Consider the following 13,499-nt stretch of genomic DNA (forward strand, 5'->3'; position numbering starts at 1 on the left):
TTTAGCACCACCGTATTTCCCTGTGGGACACAGGGTGAGAGGGCACAGACTCTGGCCTGCAGGTGTGGAAAGAAAGCATCCCCGAGACGTTTATGAGTAGTTCTTTTCCCAACCATGGACAAAGTGATTCTCACCAGTCTCCTGCTGTAAGACTGTCTGAGATACCAGCAACACAGCTCTGACAGAAAATATATGAAAATCTCAGGTTTTAGTTCATGCAAGGTGTTAAGCACCTCTAAGTACCTGGACTTTGCCTACATGCCTTTCTTTCTCAGTGCTCATTCTCTGCCCTACCCTCCACACAAACACAAACCCCCCACCCATGATATCTTTACACCAAGGAGTGCTTGTTTGAAAACATGTCCATTTTGGAATAGATCACCTACAAGGCAGAGGAAGCATAGTTTTATGTGATAAGGTCTGCCTAGATGTATGGGGTCTCCTACCCATTCATTAGGCTGGTAGGAGTGCCTGCATGTTCCCACATCCCTCTGGCCTGTGTTCAGGACAACATCTATTGATAAAGTCTGCTTTTAAAGTCTGCATCCTTCAAAAACCCTCCAATCCACATGTGTTGGAACCAGACGTGTCAGCAGGTCTAATGACCCCTCTAATAACTGGGACTGTGCCACGTCATCTTTCATTCTGTTTTGAGCCAGGAGGACAAACACAGCCCGGGATGTGGAACACTGCTTCTTATAGGACCAGGATTTGTGATCCTGGCACCCCTTGTGTCACTTTTTCCCCATGTTTAGACAGCTCTGGCAGGTTCAATGATCTCTCTCTTCTGTTACCAGAAAAGAGCACTGATACTCTTCACCCCTTCCTCTTACTCCTCCTTGCATCATCCTACCTCTCTGAGTTTCGGTGCATCACCCTGCCAGCGGCTATGGCACACCACTGACACCTAACAGGCTCAGATAAACCTGCTCCACTAGAAGGACACTTTTTTTTTCTTTCCTTTTTTTTTTTTTCTGAAAACATTATGTTTCAAGAAACAGGAGGCAGAATGACATGCTTGTTGCTCCCTGTTTGTCACTACTGAACCTGCCTTTACCTTTGAGCTCTTTCAAGCTGAGTGGTAAGGCAGCTCCCTGCTGGCAGCCCTCTTGCCTGGAGCTGTTGCAATTTGAGTGAGGTATCTTTTGAGATATATTCATGCTGTGGTAACTAAATTAACAGGGCACTGGCACAGCCATAGCTGCTGTGGATCAGAGCACTTGTTGGAAGGATCAGTAACAAACACTCTCCTGCAAGCAGGTAGACTCCTCTTCCACTTGGGACTTTGAAAATGGGTGACTAGGGAGCATTTGCACTCAGAGTTGGCACCTGGAATAAATATGAAGCAGATCTTTAACATCCTTGAAAGACTGCAGCCTGCTTTCCTCAAAACAGGCTATGGGAAGAAGCAAGGTGGGGGTCGTGGTAGCCAGGGCACCAGGGGATTCCCATCTTCCACACCATTTGACTCCATGTTTCTTCAGTGCCATGGGCCAAACCAAGCTGAGTGAAAGTTGCCAACTGTTTTTCCCTGAAATAATGGGAGATTACTTCTGGAAAAGAAATGCCATTGTAAAGCTTGCCCCCACTCTCCTGTCTCAAAAAAGATGTTTAGCTCCTGGTTCTTTCTATTTTCTGATTTTTAATAAACTTTTTTTTCTGAAAAAGACATTTGTTTTTCTCTTACAAAATGGGGAGAAATAGAGAAGAGTACTGATGAAAAGGTGACACCTTTTTCTTGCCCCCAGCAGCAGTGCCATCCTGCTACCAGGGAGTGAGCAGAGAACTGTGCCATCCCTTCTATTTCTATAGTCATGCTGGCAGAGCTCTAGGCTTGGATTAGGAGTTTCCAGCCCTTCCCCATCCAGCTTTTTCACATTAATTAATTCATTTTTTCATTAATAGATGGCGTGCACACCACTGGCAGTAGGGCCGATGCATTCCAGATATGTGGAGATACTTGGTTTTAGTTTTGTTTTTCAAAAGCCCACACCAAAAACTCTGCCTCAAAAACCCAAGAAAATAAAAAGCCTTATGATGAGATTTTCTCACCCTTCTCTCCACAGTGGTGCAGGGGGACGGGAATGGGGGTTGCAGTCGGTTCATCACACATTATCTCTGCTGCTCTTTCCTCCTCAGGGGGAGAACTCCTGACACACTCAGCCTCTTACTGTGAGGTCTCTCCTGTGGGAGACAGTCCTTCATGAACTTCTCCAGCATGAGTCCTTCCCACAGGTCGAAGTTCTTCACAAACTGCTCCAGCATGGGTCCCTTCCGGGGGGGCAGTCCTTCAGGAACAGCCTGCTCCGCTTTGGGTCCCCCACAGGGTCACGAGTCCTGCCAGCAAGCCTGTTCCAGCATTGGCTCCTGTCTCCATGATGCCTCAGGTTCTGCCAGGAGCCTGCCTCAGCATGGGTTTCCCATGGGGTCACAATGTCCTTTGGGCATCCACCTGTTCCATCGTGGGCTGCAGGTGAATATTTGGTCTGCCCGGGATGGCCATGGGCTGCAGGGAAATCTCTGTTCCAGCACCTGAAGCACCTTCTCTCCCCTCTCATTTACCAACCTGGGTGTCTGCAGGCTTGTTTCTCTCACATATTCTCACTCCTCTTTCCTGGATGCTGTTGCACAGCAGTTTTTTCCCCACTCTTGAATATGTTATCCCAGAGGAACTACTGCTATCAGTGATGAGCTCAGCTTTGACTGGTGGTGGGTCCATCTTGGTGCTGCTGGTATGGGTTCTATTGGACACAGGGAAGCTTCTAGCATCTTCTCACAGAAGCTATGCCTGTAGCCCTCCACTACCAAAGCTTTGCCACACAAACCCAATACAAACAGTTGCCTGTGTTATCATTAGTCCTCAGAGTGAACACACCTATTTAGTTGATCAAGGCCATTCACAATTCACTTTTCATCTGAGATTTCATTTCAGGTAATCTTTCTACTGACAGCTCTGTGTCCAGTAGTAGCACAAAAGGCTATTCACATCATTGTTTAAAGATCAGTGCATACTTGCTGATGTAACAGACCTATAAAACACCATCTTCTTCCATTTTAATATGAGGAAGAAAAGACCAAGTTCTACTCAAAGTCTCAAATTACTTCATGATAGATTTAAGGCCAAGCAGCAGGTGACAGGTTTAAGGCCAAGCAGCAGGATTCACCCTTCTTCTCTCCTCAGACAAAAAGAAGAAATTGGGGTCAAACAGTGACTGACTGTGGACCCTCTCCTGCTCCCCTGCTGCAGGCAGCTGTGGCCACATGTGCAGCCCAGAGCGTGTGATGGGGCAGTGCTGCTTTGTGCAGATGTTTTTAATATTGATACAAATATGTGGCAAATTACTGTTCTCTAATGACAGAATGAGGCTATTCTCACTTATGAGTCACCTGTTTTTTCATATATATTCCCCATGTGTTTGTTGTCTTGTATTAGAGGAATAACAGCATACCCGCTGGCCAGAAGGCTAAGTGCCTCAAAATAGCACTGAGACCGATCTGCCTTACTCAGTGCCTACTGCTCTTTCAGTTGATCCCAGACCCTTTTGATGAGCTGGAAAACATTGGGTTGTGTCTAGGGGTATAAAAAAGCAGTTGTCTCCCACCAGGTTTGGTATCTGGATCCAGAGTGCAAGGGCACAGTGGGCTGGGACAGTAGGCATGGCACTTCATCTCTCCTGCTTCCAGCTGGTTCATCCCATGTACGTTTTCCTTACTCAGCTCCTGAGAAGAAATTAAATACCACAGGGACCAGCTGGCATTCTCCCACTCCTCCACGGACACAGCCACTAGACAAGCAATTTCATGTGCCCACACAGGGACTGAAGGAGCTGCACCGAGGCTTGCTGCCATGGCTTGGCCCTCTCTGCATCTCTGAAGCTCATCTTACCTTCAGCTCCTGCCCAGTCAAAGGACAACTTTATAGGGACATGGAATAACTGTAGCACAAGCCCTAGCCAGCTGTGTAGACCCGACTCAGGTCTGTCCTCTTCTCTCTTTAGTTGATGCTCAGCCCTATGGAAAACTCCTTTGACAAAGGGATGCTCCTGCCCTGTGTTTAGACTCCAGGGAGGCTGTTGTCAGCTCCAGGATTCCCATGTACAGGGATCCTTGCACACAAGTTTCTCAGACTGGACTCTAGGACTACAATGAATCATGACTATTAGGTGTTAGATTTTTTTTCTATGCGGGAAGAGAAAGAGAGAGTCAAAAAAAAAGTCCTGACTGGTGGATATTTTTCGCTGCTGTGGCTGAGTCCTTGTTAAGTATTGACTAAGGCAAGCAAGCTGGAGGATTTTCAAAGGATTTTCCATTCAAATCAGTACACAAAAGCTTTATTACCAGTCCCAATGCTGGAAAATCATGTCAGTCCCTATCAAAATCATGACAGTGGCTTAAATCATGAGTTTAAAAATAGATGTGTTAGCTTATTATTATTTGCTTTATAGTTTCTGAATCATTAGGTTAAACTGGTATCATGTCCTTAGTGTTCCTCCATATCTAAAGCTCTAAAACCTCACTCTAAAAATACTAATGAAACCTCTGAGGTCCTCAACTCGTCATATTCCTCTAGAATATGAATATTTCTGGGAAAAAAAAGCAACATACACTGTCATAAGAACCCTGATAAAGCCATGAGAAATGCCAGCTTCTTTTTTCTCCTCAAGGGTTTAAAATATATGTTTTATCTGCTCATGTCTGTCAGCAAAAAATACAATGCTGTGACTAAACAGCACAAAGGCCAGGTTTACTTTTAGGAGAAAGTAACACTTCCAATTATTTAGGTGTTGGCAGAGAGCCCAAAGGTGCTGCTGATAGCCCTGCTATCAACAAACCTCCAAGTTAGCATATTGTCTACACAGTGCCTAGTATTCCTCCTTTTAATATACCCACTAGATCATGACCCAGAGTGCCTATACTGGTACTGGGTGAACTGTATGCAAATCCAGAAGCAGCACAGCCCCTCACCATAGAATAGTTTAGGTTGGAAAGGACTTTAGGATCATGTAGTTCCAGCCTCCCTGCCATGGGCAGGGGCACCTTCCACTAGCAGCAACCTGTGCAGTACCACGGGGTAGCACTGGGCCCTGGCTGGTTGTCTGCATCTGGTCAGAGCAGAAGACCTGATGCCCTCACTGACAAAGAGATGTCCAGGGATGCTGCCTAGCCACCACCACCCTCCTTTACGGCACTCAAACCAGAGCCAATACAGCAACACAGTTTTAAGGCATCAGATCAGTATTTAATCAGACCAAGGGGCACTTTCTTCTACTCTCCATCACTCCTTATGTCCTTGAGCCACTCACACATGACTTTCTTACAGTCAGCCCTGGATATCATCCTTTCCTGTATGACTGGACTAAAGTTCCATACGGATATGTCATAGTGGTAGGGAGGGGAGGGAAGAGAAGGAGGCTGTGGTTAGGACAGAAAGGAGACACAGAGATGCATGGATGGTGGACACCAAGCAGTGACTTTGGGAGTCTATCTGCAGCATTTCTGGCTGTCAAGCCCAGAGGGCTGAATAAGACTCAGGCAAGCCACCAACTATGTCAACAAAGGAAAAACATAGTGACAGTGGTGGATGCTTCAAAAGGAAAGAGGGAAAGCAGATTTCAGCTTGGTGTCAGTGCAGGCACAGAGTTCTGTCTCTCATGTGGCCATGGACACCCATGCAGATGTTGTAAACCCTGGGTATACTCGTTGGCTGTCTGGCTGTTGTCTTAATTCTGTCTCACTCCTGGGGGACTGAAGCCCTCCAGTGTAAATTTGGTTTTCAGCCTTTACCTCATATGAGGCTGTGGTTGGGTCACCCTCTCCTTTGTCTATGTTACCTCCTCCAGGCTGGATGTATTCCATTCAGAGTGCCTCAGGCAGCAGCTTCCCTGCCACCATCCCTCCTGGGAGACAATCCCTGAGGAAGGATGGCCTGGCATTTTCTGTAGCAGGGTGCTGTCCCCAGCAGATGTCAGGCTCACACCTCAGTCTTGAGGGGACATTTCAGGGCTCAGGCTCAACAACCAGACTCACAGTTAACTCATGATCACACAACTTTTTTGCGGAGTGTGGAAATATTAGAGCACCCAGATGCACTAGGCACTTGCTGCTCCTTCATACCAGCAAACACTGATGCTCAAGCGTTCATCTGTTTTTAAACTAGCCCTCTTAGCTATTTAAAATAGAAGCAAGTCAGTTTACCTTTGAAAGGTAGGTCCTGTGGTCTGAGCTAAACCATGCACACTTTGCTGGCTCCCTGGGGCTTGCATGGGCAGAGATCAGAGACCAGTCAGTGGGTTTGGTAAATGCGGGTAGAGTGGGCTAGTGAGGAGACTTCAACGGGTGCTGACAGCTGGTGCAGCTAAAGGAAGGACCCTGGGGAGCTTAGAGATATGAGAAGGGCTGAGATGAGCTGCTAGGGGATGCAAGCACTGGAAAATAAGAAATGCTGAGAGAGCCAGCTGGGGGAGGTTAATAAAGCCTGCCTGTCAGGGGAACTATCTGACAGGCAGACAGCCAGAGGAGGGGAAAAAACAGCTCACTCGAGTCCACGGACCCATAACTGGGTTATGGAGCTATGTAATCCACTTAAGCTCTAAAACTGTCCTGCCTCCCTCCCCCAACTTTAACTCTCCTCTCCTGTACCTCTAATATTCAGAAATGTTTCCTCGAAGCTTCGCAGGAAGTCTTGACAGTGGTTCAATTTGATTAGCGTTAGCTGCGGAGTTTTCCCAGAGGATCTCGGGAAATACAGAGATACATACCCCCGAGAAACCTGCAGGGGATTGACGAGCTCATACACTGTCTGCAGCACAGGAGAGACCTGCTCTGTAAGAGGGCCATGCACACTAGTAGAGAGACAGGGGTGGGGGTTTTTTTAACCTGCATTAGGAAATAAATGTGGACACTTAATGCAGTTTATTCAAAAACAGCTGTCTTCTCCATTATGTGTCATCTACCCTGAGAGAGACTGGAGAAGCGCAAGACGCAAAAGGCCTCTTAGATCATCTAGCCCATCACCCCACAAATGAAGAATTAATCCCATTAAGGGCCACTATTGGCTTCGGTGGCTTCAAGATTTGGTCCTAATTGCACAAACACAAAGCCATTACAAGACTGCAGTCTGACAGAGAAGCTTTCTTTTTTTACAGGGTATATAATTTCCTTAATTAACGGGGCTTATCTGCATACTAATAATTAGAAAAATATTGTCCACTTTTATTCTCATTTCATTCTTATATCCTGGTGCACTGGATACAGGCAGGAGGTGAGAATGTGCGAAGATGCATATGTGCTGTGAGATCAACAATGCACAGGTATATCAAAAAGACAGGTCCTTGCCCATGAGGGGATTATAATCTAATTTATTATATGGATTGTAGCAGTGCATTACAAGCAAAAAAAAAAGTTCATTTTATAGGAAGGATAAGGATTGTAGCATCAAGGGAGGGGTCCACATTGATTTTCATATGCTTTGGATCAGAAAGCTACAATAGCTGAACACATTGCAGGCTATGTACACATTTTGTTTGTTCTCTAATTATTAATTTAAAAAGGACATTCAGTCGATGAGGGGACTGGATGATAAATGTTCCTGGAAAAAATGAACAAGAAGGGATTTATGGTATGAGAGAGACAGAGTCCAGATGGTTGTCTCCTGCAGACAGGGTACAGTGGGAGAAGGTAGGAGGGCAGTAGGAGGAAGAGGACAAGGCTGAATGCATTGACAGTGTCAAGGGTGCAACCAGTGATGGACCACAGGATGGGAAAATGTGCAAAGAAGCCCCTTAAGAGAAGATCAATATGGAAGCAAAGTGGAAAACTCAAGCAAGGAATACATAACTGAGGAATCAAGGTATCACTGCTGTTTCTTCCTCCTCCTGCATATTGCAGATGACAACTAAGAGCTCAAAATCTTTGCACATCGATTAAATTTATTATAAAATGACAGCAAGAATAGTAACAAATTATCAAATTCAACTTTTTTTTTGCAAGTTTTTAGTGGATAAACACTGTGGTCATCTTCCTCAGTAAAAAAAAAGTGTGTGCCACCATTGATCAATGCTAATGGCTTTCAATAAAGGCTAATTAAGTAATGCTTTAAGATTGGACAGAGCATAAGCCAAGTCCCAAGCATGCCCTAAAGCCAATTTGAGGGGAAAAGAGAAAGGGATCTTACCCCTATGAAGCTACAGGGGATTATTTCACCTACTGCAATCTTTAATAAGACTATCAATCAGCCAGAAGGGATGTTTATCCCTGTCTCCCAACATATCATACAGAGGCATTCATTCCCCAGACATGAGCAAATAATGAATTGTTCTTTGAACCAAGAGGAAGATTAGGCCATCTAGTCACCACCTCAATCAAAATGGAAAGCACCAAGTAAAAAAATATAACCCGAGGAAAGACAGGAGAGCAAAATATATTAAATCTATGTATAAATATTCGTACATAATAAGAGCTGGGATTGGAACAAAACAATAAACCTTAACAAACCTAAAGGACAATCCAAGAGATTTCTCAGAGTTGCTAATGGGAGAGACATGTAAATTGTTACTGGCATCTTAACTTCTGCTGAACATCAGTGTAACAAGTAAAGCAAGGAGAGGGAGTCAAGACCCCAGAAATCAGAGTTGTCTCTGCTGTCTCACACTTCTTAAACCACTGAGATGTTAAAGGAGATCCTCAGTTTTCTTTATAAACATTTTAAAAAATTGATAAAGCATCCATCCTTCGTGGTTGCAGATAAAAGCCTGGAAACACAAAGCAATTGCACCCTAATGGCAAGTGAAATGAACTCAAACCTTGTTATTTTGAAATACGTGATTAGCTTAAACTCTCAGGACTGATCTCTGTGGGGACAGTCTCTTGTTTTGAGAGTGCTTAGGACTGAGAAAGAGGTGCTCAGAGGAAAGGGAAGGAACACTCCTTTCTGAATGCCACTTAGGCCAGGTGAGAAGAAGAAAAGGAGAAGATGGAAGTGACAGACTTAAGAAAGAGACCTTTGCCTTGTTAAACACAGGTGACTGATATTTACAACTTCCTAAATTTTTTTTTGGCTCTTTTCTATCCCTTCTGCATGGCAGTCTACAACCCCCCAAAGGGGGGTTATGCTGCCCAAAAGATCTGTAGTAGCTTGTACCTATACGTATGTGTGACACTGCAGTTCGGATCACTCTTCAGAACATTCTATATGCATTAATTAAATACCATGATAATTCTACAGCCACGTTTGCAAAGATAATACCTTGGCATTGCTGATGGTGAACTTGTTGAAACTCTCGTTTAAAGAGTGGCATACGAGGAAACAAAGGATATTTTTTAAGCAAAAATGTTTCTGAAGGGATTAAAAGTGATGCAGCTAGTGAGCTTTCTAATGCAAGCTCTCCTACGTCAGACTGCAAAGAACAGTGGCCATTAGTGGTGTATTCCATATTACACTAGGAAAACGTGCTGGAGACTCGGACTGAGTTATTTTACTGTTCAGGTCATTTTTGTTACTGATCTCTACTTTTTAACAGTTCTACTGCTGACATCTTCATGTATAAATGGTCAGATGAATGGTTCAAATCCTGAAGTGACAGGCAATTATTTAAATAATCTTTAATCAAACGTTAATGAATCTTGTTTGTTCCCATATCTTTATGAACTGTGGTATCCATGAGAGGTAATTAAAACAGCACATAAGTGTCAGTGGAGGTGTGCACTTAGTAGGAATGCAGCTCTTAGTTCACACAAATTTAACATAGCATCACTGAAATAGCAGAAAAGATAGTCATGACAATCTAAGGAAATCAGGAAAACGAGCCGTTGGGGAAAGTAATAGATATTGTTAGAGTAGTTGATACAATTAAGAAAATTATAAAGCTTCAGGCACACAAACGCTTCCTACTGTCCTCCCTTCCCCCTCCTTCAGTATCAGCCAGTCTAATAAAAGATATTGCAACTCCATACAAGCCTTGCTTCATTTACAGAGAAATGGACTTGTGATCAGGTGAAAAAATGCGACAAGCAGGACTGGCCATGCGTGCAAAACGGATCCTGAATTATTGAAAGGCAACCATGTGGCTGCCACCCGAGCAAACAGAGACGAACAATAAGAGAAGAAGTCAGAGGAGCAGCATCTATAGTTGTCTGTCATTCACCCCAGGTGGCTTTTATTTGTATCCATGTTTATTAGTGGCTTAATAAAAGAGTTTGTCTACATGCGCAGACCCAGACACATTACCTTTGTGTATGGGCTCACTCTCCCTTACTTTCTGCTGTCTGACATCTAAAACTGGGGAAAATGAAATGAAGAATTGGTTAGGATTTAGCCTGTGTTCCTGCACATGTCTCTGGGTTAGACCTCAAGATGATGTAAACTGATGCTGACCCACTGAACTCACGTGGGTCTGCTGAGTTATGTCAGTGAAGGATCCAACTTGTTTACTTATCAGATGCTTATGTCTTACATGATAAATTGTTCTTGTACTGACAGTTAATAAAAAACATATTTATGTAAATGAGAGAGAGGGCTCATGCTCTCCAATGTTATGCCAGACTGGAGTTCATTTAGAAAGGATTGCTTTCTCCACAAAAAATATCAGTTGAAAGACAGACAGACAGGTGTCATGTTTGTTTTGAAATATTGGGGCTTCAGTGAAATGAAAAACCACACAAGCTTTTTTTTTTTTTTTTGGTACAACAAATGCAAACTTGTTATAAAAACAGAATTTTCATTTGGCGACAACACTGTTTTTTCAGGTTCTGCTGGAAAGCATTCAGCCTGGAGAAGGTCTTGGATTCCCAAAGGTTTTTCTGTTGTGGGGTTTTTCCCTCCAAACAGGTCAGTTCATCTAATAAAAGAGGCTTCCCAGCCTAAAAACCTCACCTCGCTTACACCTTGAAACATTCGTACCAATTCTATAACAGCTTATATCAGCTATTCTCTAATGATGGTTTATTAGCAGCAAGTGGTGTCTAATATTCAGCATCTTCAGATATGTGAGAATTGCATATGTGTGTTGCAAATGCCTGAGAACCTGGAAGACCAGCTTGTGTTCCTCCCCCAAAGGGAAACTATGAATCAGTCACAATATACAGCTGCAACATAACAATGAGTATTGTCCTTTCATTTTCTGTGACAACTGGAACACAGACACTGAACAGCAGGACAATGGAGTTGTGTCAACATGCAGGAGGATTTCAGAGTGCTTTGCAGATGAGTCATCCCAGTCTGTTATGGAACACTAAACCTTTGGCATTACAAGACTTTCTCAGTGATTTGATTCTCTTTATTTTTGTCTTAATTACTTCAACCCGTAATTTCAGATAGTGTGAAAGGAGTGCATTCAATACTTGCAGAAAAAAAGGGGCACTCTCACTAGAGAATGGTCAAATTTCCCCAGGCTTTTTCATTTGACTTATTAACTCTTACTCCCTGCCATACATACACACAAACCCACACTTAAATATAAAATCTTCTACTTGAGTTACAGGTAAGAAAAATGTTGTCAAGATATAGCAGAAGAAAAGCCTTTTGTATTTGTTATAGGTATATACATTAACACCAGCATCTTCCCTGACCATGGTTTTCCAATGTATTTAAAGTTGGACCTCTTCTGTATATTCATTCATACTCTGTGCTACTGGTTACTCTGTAGTGCCCCTGTCTTTACTGCTAGGCACTTTTCCATTATTGTCTTTAACAGAACACCTTGTGTGTGTCCTCATAATTAAAAGAAAAACTCATCTCCCTTCCCTGGGCCTTTGGGACTTGAATGAGAGAGTCACCCTGCTTCTTTTCCCCATTGTTACTCTAGGTGCACAATCGTCATCTCTAAATGCAGTTTAAGATCACTGATTCTGTATTTGGTAACAATCTGGCAGAATTTGGCACACTGCACAGGGGTGAGGTCATTTGTAGAGCAGTGAATCCATGGGGATCTGTGGCTGTCTTGTTTGTTATTAATCTGTTCCTCCCAGGAACTCTTCTGCTGTTTTAGCTTTTAATCTAACAAACATTTTGAGTACCATTCCTTTTCTGGAGAGATTATTTTCTCCACTGTCCTAAATAGGGGTGCTACAGCCTCAGAACAACTTGTAGGGCTGGCGAGTGGGGCAGTGCTTTCATTTGGAATCTATGTGTTTCACTGCCTGTCAGAGAGAGCACATCTAGCTCTTTGTGGGATTAATGGTGACAAGGAACATTTGCAACACAAGTTGTTTTGCATTGGGGTGTCCTTTCCTCCGTGTTGATAACACATAGATCCTCTCTGCTACTCATTCACCTCCTGTACTGCTCATCTGCCTTACCCAGCTAACAAACAAACTTGAAGCACCTCCTGCCCTGATCATGGCCTTGCATATTTAAGTCATTAGAGCGAGGCACTTGGCACACACTAGGGATGTGGTGAAAGCTGATCTTACAAGAAATACAGCAATCATTCTGCAGCCAATGCTGCCTAGATCCTCATCCCACTTTTATTTGAGTCCCTGACACAGGAATTATTGAACTGGACTAATGCACAGGAGAAAGTAAATGTTTATTGAAGAACTGGTCAAGTTTTATCTAGCCACATATTAAATGATCTTGAATTTGGGGCAGAAATGGGCAAGGGAAGAAAACAAAGCAGCAAATGATCTGTCTGACAGGCCTTTGGAATCGAGCCGTAACAGTCAAGTCTCCGTGCCTATGTATGTGTGTTGTGGAGGGAGAGGGGGATGCACAAAGGGAGGGGAAGCCAGGCAGGGGGAATATATCTGTATGAGCTAATCTGTTTCTTGCTTTCCTCCTCCCCTCCCCATCTCCCTTTCTCTGCCTGCCTCTCCTGGGAGATGACTCACACCTGCTCTGCCCTGATACTACCATTTCGCATCAGAAGCACACAGTCACTCTGAAGTCACCCAAGCTGTTCTGTGTTAGATCCCTGCATTGCTTACATCTGCTCTTTGGTGGGCAGGATTCAAATGCTGTGATGGACAACATGACTGTAAGTCAGCACAAACCCATGAAATCCAGCCACCTGCCCGTGACACACTGATGCCTTGATGGCATCATGGGCTTCTGAGTGCTCCAGCCTATTGGGAGTGGGTCAATAAATCTTGTTTATCAGATAGATGGTTTGTATAAGGACCATGGCAAAGCACTCATCAGTCGACATCAGGTCCTCAGATAGACAAATGACTTTTCAATTCTAAAGGCCTGAGTCATTTCATCTGCATCTGACCTTATTCCACCTACACCTCCCATCTTAGCTAAAACATGCTCTTTCACCTGCATATAAACAATGACAGTGCCATTCTATGCAGGTTCCCAAAGTAGTTTGAAAACATTAATGGATGAAGAGCCAGGACCTCATCACAGTGTGGGTAACCATTATTTTAATTTACATTTTAGGAAACTAAAGGCATAGAGATAATCAGCATCTTCTCCAAGGCTATATAGGAAGTAGAGACAGAATACTGGAAAGGAATGGGGCAACATGGTGTTGTATATGGCACTGTATTTGAGAGGCAAA

The 13,499-nt window shown here is 43.7% G+C and overlaps 1 long non-coding RNA gene across 1 annotated transcript; it reads left to right on the forward strand.

Moving 5' to 3' along the window:
- Positions 1 to 5,390: 5,390 nt before the first annotated feature.
- LOC127467580 (uncharacterized) lies at positions 5,391 to 11,181 on the forward strand. The gene is made up of 4 exons (XR_007903192.1): positions 5,391 to 5,467; positions 9,972 to 10,147; positions 10,744 to 10,825; positions 11,138 to 11,181. It is a non-coding gene; the product is annotated as an uncharacterized LOC127467580 (long non-coding RNA).
- Positions 11,182 to 13,499: the final 2,318 nt, after the last annotated feature.

The sequence above is a fragment of the Manacus candei genome, unplaced genomic scaffold (genome assembly GCF_025592945.1).
Source record: "Manacus candei isolate 608988 ecotype Guabito, Panama unplaced genomic scaffold, ASM2559294v1 h1tg000014l, whole genome shotgun sequence".
Taxonomy (NCBI): domain Eukaryota; kingdom Metazoa; phylum Chordata; class Aves; order Passeriformes; family Pipridae; genus Manacus; species Manacus candei.